Raw genomic sequence first — 6,000 nt, 5'->3', positions numbered from 1 at the left:
ATTTCCTCACTGTAGTAATGGCTGCTAGTTAACCCCTTACTCAGAACTGCTGCTGCTACCAGCTCAGATGTATTTCTTTTTATGTTCAGATGTATAGTCCTGTATGCTTCCATTGGGTGGGAACAGGTCATTTCCCTAAACACAGGCATCTCGCACCATTTCCACATGAGGAATCCCACCTGGGCTCCAGCTGTCACTCTGGAAAAGGCCCGGGCCTCCTGTAGGTCCTCTGGTGTATCCCCCAGCCCTGTTCAGATGTTGCTGAGGCTGAAAGTGTGTTCAGTGGCACTGGATGCCTGTGTTTATGGCAGAAACTTATATTTGTGATGTGCACAGTCAGGAATTGGGGTCCTCCAACAGTGCAATGGGAGGGCCACATGATTTAATGGTGTAGTACTTTAGACAAGGGCCTGGAGTAACAGGACAAGAGGGATGGCTTCCTACTGACAGAAGGCAGGGTTAGATGGAATATTGGGAAGAAATTCTTCCCTGGGAGGGTGGGGGAGGCCCTGGCACAGATTGCCCAGAGAAGCTGTGGCTTGCCCCTGGAGTCCATGGAAGTGTTCCAGGCCAGGTTGGATGGGGCTTGGAACAACCTGGGCTAGTGGGAGGTGTCCCTGCCCATGGCAGGGGGTTGGAATTAGATGATCTTTAAGGTCCCCTCCAACCCAAACCAGTTTGTGATCCTGTGATTTCTGGTTAACAAAACCATGAAACAGGAATGAGAATCATTTAAAATGTGTGACAGTAAAGGTTTTACCTGATTGTGTGATGGTTTCATATTCTGCAGAGAACACACAGCTAGTCATACTGGACATAAGAGGTGATCTGAAATCATCTAAAAGGCCAAAATAGAATAGAATAGAATCACAATATGGTTTTGGTTGGAAGGGACCTTAAAGACCATCTTATCATTAATTAAATCTTTTACTGGAGTTTAATTGTCAGAAGTGTGGAGGAATTGGTTCTGCACCTGCAAACAGAAAAACACTTAACAGAGAACTACAGATCTGGAGACTAAAAGTCTCCATAGTGTGTCACCAGTTTTCTAATACCTTATTATTTCTCTTTTGTCTGTGTATTTATTGTGTGTTTTGTGGCTGTATTGTATCTCCCATAGCAGTTCCATGAGGTTTGGCCACAAGATGGCATCTGATTTCATAGCCTTCTTTTAAAATATCACTTTTTTTTTTTTTTTTTCTGCCTTGATGGAGTAATGCCCAGTTTTCCTGCAGCAAATTATAACCTACTTTCCTTCTGCCTTAGGGAATGCCTTCAGGGGAAAATGCGGTAGGATTTTCCATGGCATTTTTGGTTGCTGATAGTTGGAACCACCAGCAGAGATGATGGGTGACAGTTGCTGTTAATCCCCTGCTCAGTTACCCCACTCCTCCACCCTTCCAGGGTGTAACTGCTGCCTCTGTCATGATTGTTGCTTGGTAAATGAGAGCTGACACAAAAACTTCAGCTCATTTCATTTGTGAAATGATCCAGAGTCCCTCAAAGCTGTTTAACAAACTCTCACTGACATAGAAGAAACTTTGCCTGAGCCCCTGCTTACAGAAAAATATCTTACAATTTCTTAATTCTAACTAAGATGCCTAAAATTAGGGGTAATGTGTTTCTTCTTTTCTGCTTCAGAACATCTCCCATGTTCCTGCATTTGGGGAATGAAGAGCAAACAGATTTGAAGGATGAACAGGCAATCCAGCCAACTCTTCTGAGCAGACTGAGAATTCTGCCTCTGCAATGGCAGGAGAAATGGGTAACTGGGATTTATCAGGGGATCAGACCTACAGCAAACTTCAAGAGTCGGTTCTTGGAACGGGACCTGGATTAAGTAGTATCTTAATGTGCAAAGGGAGATGTAAATTATTCAAAAATTATTCAAATGGGTTTAGCTTAACTGTGAAAACCAGTGATTCAAGGCAGTTAAGCACTGTTCAGGTAACATTCTGTTTGGAAACTACTAGATGATGTGAAAGACGACAATTTACCTTTTTTCCAAGGAACTTTAGCAAACAACAAAATTGTGAATTTTCTGGAATATTTTATCACAGCTGACCTTCCAACAATTTAGAGAAGGCAAAAAGTGAGAGCCATAAAGCTCTTGGTGGCTTTTGCATGTGGTTGTTTGGCGCAACCCTGGCTCAGAAGCTCCATACCCCTTTGATTGCTGGAAGCTGGTGGAGTTCAGGCAGAGCTGTGCTGTATTTGGCCTGTGTCCTTCATTCACAGAATCCCAGAATGATTTGGATTGGAAGGGACCTTAAAATCCATCTCATTCCAATCCCTGCCATAGGCAAGGACACCTTCTGCTAAACCAAGTGATTCAGAGCCTCATCCAGCCTGATCTTGAACACTTCAGGGATGGAGAGTCCACAACCTCTCTGAGCACATTCTTCCTTCAGTATCTGCTACTTTCTCCCCTCTACCCTCCAAGGGACAAGGGTGAACTCAGCAGATTTTGGATCTGACATAGTGGGCAGTTTCTGTGCTGTTTCTTGAGCTGCTTTGGCCTTAATCCTAATTGATGACTATGACGCTGTTTTGGGGTTTGGAAACCTGTGTGTACTAAGACTTCCATTCAGAGCACACAGTCCATATCCTCTCCACTGGTCAGCCACAGAAACCATTTCCTCTCTGTTTTGCAACAGATTATTGAGATAGGAACTGTAGCACCTGTGTCCTTGGCTGATCAAACGAAGCAATACTAGAAGGTGCCAAAAGCACTTTAATTTTTTAAAATAACAACTCAGTAGGATTGTTCCAATCCAGCTGGAGAAAGAAACCTCAGGAACTCTGCAGAACCAAGTGTTCCTTACAGCCCACCAGGAAGGACTGTAGGGACTCTTCACAAACTACAGACTACAGCATAAGAACCTCTGGGAGCCAGGCTGGGAGAGCAATCAGGGGTTTCAGATATGGGTGGAACTACCCAGGGAAAGTGGGACTGTAGGTAATAGCTTGTTCTCATTGTTGCTGCTGAACTGATGAAACAAGAAAAAGGAGAGATTTATCTATGCAGTCTGGTAACCCTGTATGAAATGTAGAAGAAAAGGTAAATGAATCACAGAATCATAGAATTGTTAAGGTTGGAAAAGACCTTTAAGGTTACCAAGTCCAGCCTTCAACTCAGCACCACCACCATGTTCACCACCAAGCCATGTCATCAAAGTGCTCACAAAAGAGAGGTGAGCACCAGGAAAAGTGACAAGGGCTGAGGCAGTGAAAAGGATTTTTAAACAAGAAGTTTGGCAAAGAGTGGAACAATTAATCATGGTCCCTGTCTTCGTGTGTATCATTGGATCTTCTGACTGAAGTTTTTCTGTGTTTGGGGCAGAGCTAAAGCCCCTGTGGGTTCCTGGTGCCTGGTGAGGGCTGAGCTTGTCCCACAGGTTTTTCTCAGTGGTGGGACGCACTGCCAAGCTCTCATAGAAGAGGCACCTTCTTTTAAAACATTAAGTGTCTTTCATTTCTCTGAAACCTTTTCCTCTCAGTCCAATTACTAATGACTGAAATGTGTAAGTGAGGATGTTTGTGGAGAGGACAGATACTGTATGATCAGAAAGCTGAGCTAAGCCCTCTTTTTTAAAATTACATTTTAATAGAAGCTCTGTTAACTTCATTAAATGTCTCTTACCCTGGCATCTTAGAGACTTATCTTTATTCCTATTGCATTCCAAAGAAGCAAGGAAGGGTTGATGTCCTATTTTTTACTGGAACAACTGGAACAGAGAAATTTTAACTGAGAGAGATGACAAAGCTATTTAAGTGTATAATTCTGAGCAGTAACTTAAGGCTCTGTAAAAGTAGTCCCCTGAAGGATCTGGATCCAAGCAATTTGCCCAAGATCACACTTGTGATCAGATACACATTGTGTATCAGAGCGTGAGGCTTGACTTCCCTGCACCTGGATGCCCTTCCTTTGATGGAGACAGATACTGCACTGCACAGTAGGTGGGGTGTGGAAGGAGGTTGGAGCCAACTTGCTCCAGCTGTTCTCCTGCTCTTCTGCCCTGTCACAGCCCCACCCCAGCTGTCCCAACAAGGTGCCTGTGGGTGTCCCATGCCAGGCTAATGGAGCAGGGCTATTTTAAAGGGTGTAAACAGCAGACGTTTGCTAATTCTGCCTGCTATACAGTGCTTCCATGAGCAATTTTCCTAGGAAGCTGACAGGGCTGAAGGCTGTCCCATTTTCCACAGGTATTGCTGGATCCAGGAGAAGATGTTTGCAGAGCCTGTAACTTTGCACATTTCCATTCTGCCTGAGCCTCCCTTCAGCTCTCTGCGGTTGAGAAGTCAAGAAAAAGCTGCTGTTGGCAGAATTTGCTCTTGTGCTGAGATTTGGCCTGAGGAGCTCAAGGGTGTGTTTTGGTGAGGTTTGCTTCAGGTAATTATTTGCCTCTTGGTGCTCTTGGTGGTACCAAAGCTCTGTGTGAATGTTAAAGAGTGGATTTTCAAAGAACTTACAGCTAGTCTAGAGAATATTCCAGCTAACAATTAATTTTGAAAAGAACCGACTCTCTTAGCGAGAGGGGCTGTCTTTGTTTGGTATGGAGAAGTTTCAAACTCTTCCACTCCAGGTCTTAAGGAACGAGATGACTGCAACACTGAGGAGCTAAGGACAGCTATCCACTGACACCTCCATTTTCAGCTTTCCACATCTGGTTAAGTTCATTATGGCATTTTTGCTTTTACATATGAATCATTAGCTCTTGGCTGTGGCCTGTAGGAAAAAGAGACAGCAATTTTCATGTGCCTGTCCATATTCTTATATGGAAAGGGGATAATATTTTTCTAAAATACACTGTGTGAATGCTTCTGTTGCTTCTCTCATCTAAGTACTTCCAAGTTCTCTGCAAATTGTAATCAAACCAGTTGTATGATGAGACAATTCAAAGAATAAGGAGAAAGATCAGCTTCCATTTCTTTTATGAATCCAGAGACAAGCATATATTCCTTTCCTGCTAAGCAATGAGAAGTTCCTGTTTTATTCAGTGGCACTTGAAATGTGAAGTGGGACTACAGTTTATCTGCACTCTTGTTTTTCTGCTATGTGCTCAAAATGGGGTTTACTTGGAAAATGTGCTTTCTTCAGCAGAATTGGAGTCTTCATCTAAACAGCCTTTCCCAATCTAAGCAGGATAGTAAGTGGAAACGGAGGTTATTCCTCTATTAATCTCCCGTGTGGCTCAGTAAAAGCTCTGGCAGCTTCTTGTGTGACTTTCCTGTGTCAAATGGGAAAAACTTTTATACTTTCTAGTTCTCACTTCTGTACTTCAGTCCCAAGGCCAAATTTCCTTTGCTGTCAGCTGCCGCCTTTGTTCCCTTTGAAGCACCATTGAGCAAGCTGGGGAGACTTGAGCTGCATTTTTGTGCTTTGTTGTCTCACCTGCTTCAGTTCCGACAGCTTGGAACGGGTGAGCGAAGCAGAGCAGCAGCTTTCTGGAAAGGCTCAGACTCGGGAAACCTCTGGTATTACTACAGGGACTGCTGAGCTCCTCGGCAAAGGCGCATATCCCCAGGGTCCCAGTGACTTCCAGGCACTCCTTAGGTTCTCTGAGAGTGCTTCAGTGATCCTGGTTGGCTGCCCAACAGGCTCGCTGTGACAGTGACACTGTCTGCCATTTCTCCTTGATCCACAAAACCACCCCAAACCAGCTGCTGCAGAAAACTGTAGCTTTTTTTTCTGCAGCTTTTGTGAAGACAGAGCAAATCTTACTCCTTTATAAGGAAAAGAAGCTTTTTGGGTGTTGGAGAGGAGTTTAAAACATGGGATAAAATTGTGTCTCAGTTATGAGTCTATTCAAGGGATGGGAATACTGGCTCTATTTCTAGAAGGAGCATTTTCCACTGAGCCTGTGATTCCATAGCAGTTTAAGCCAAAATAAATTGGTGTGCTGTGGTCTAGTGCTACCCCTAACCTCTACTTGCACATTCCCACTCCCAACTCCTTCGCTCTCTGTTCTGTGCCTGTAGCTGTGGATGGGGCAGGGC

General features: G+C 44.0%; 1 long non-coding RNA gene across 3 annotated transcripts in view; it reads left to right on the top strand.

The window, feature by feature from the left end:
• The first annotated feature begins 1,611 nt into the window (after window positions 1–1,611).
• Window positions 1,612–6,000, top strand: part of LOC116446022 — a 112,310-nt gene continuing 107,921 nt past the window's right edge. For all 3 annotated transcript variants that reach the window (XR_004240995.1, XR_004240996.1, XR_004240994.1), the window contains exons 1-2: window positions 1,612–1,765; window positions 4,207–4,367. This is a non-coding gene — a long non-coding RNA (uncharacterized LOC116446022). The remainder of the gene's footprint in view (window positions 1,766–4,206; window positions 4,368–6,000) is intronic.

This window comes from Corvus moneduloides, chromosome 6 (genome assembly GCF_009650955.1).
Source record: "Corvus moneduloides isolate bCorMon1 chromosome 6, bCorMon1.pri, whole genome shotgun sequence".
Taxonomy (NCBI): Eukaryota; Metazoa; Chordata; class Aves; order Passeriformes; family Corvidae; genus Corvus; species Corvus moneduloides.
Note: the sequence above shows the minus strand (reverse complement) of the source record. Positions and strands in the feature narration are given on the sequence as shown.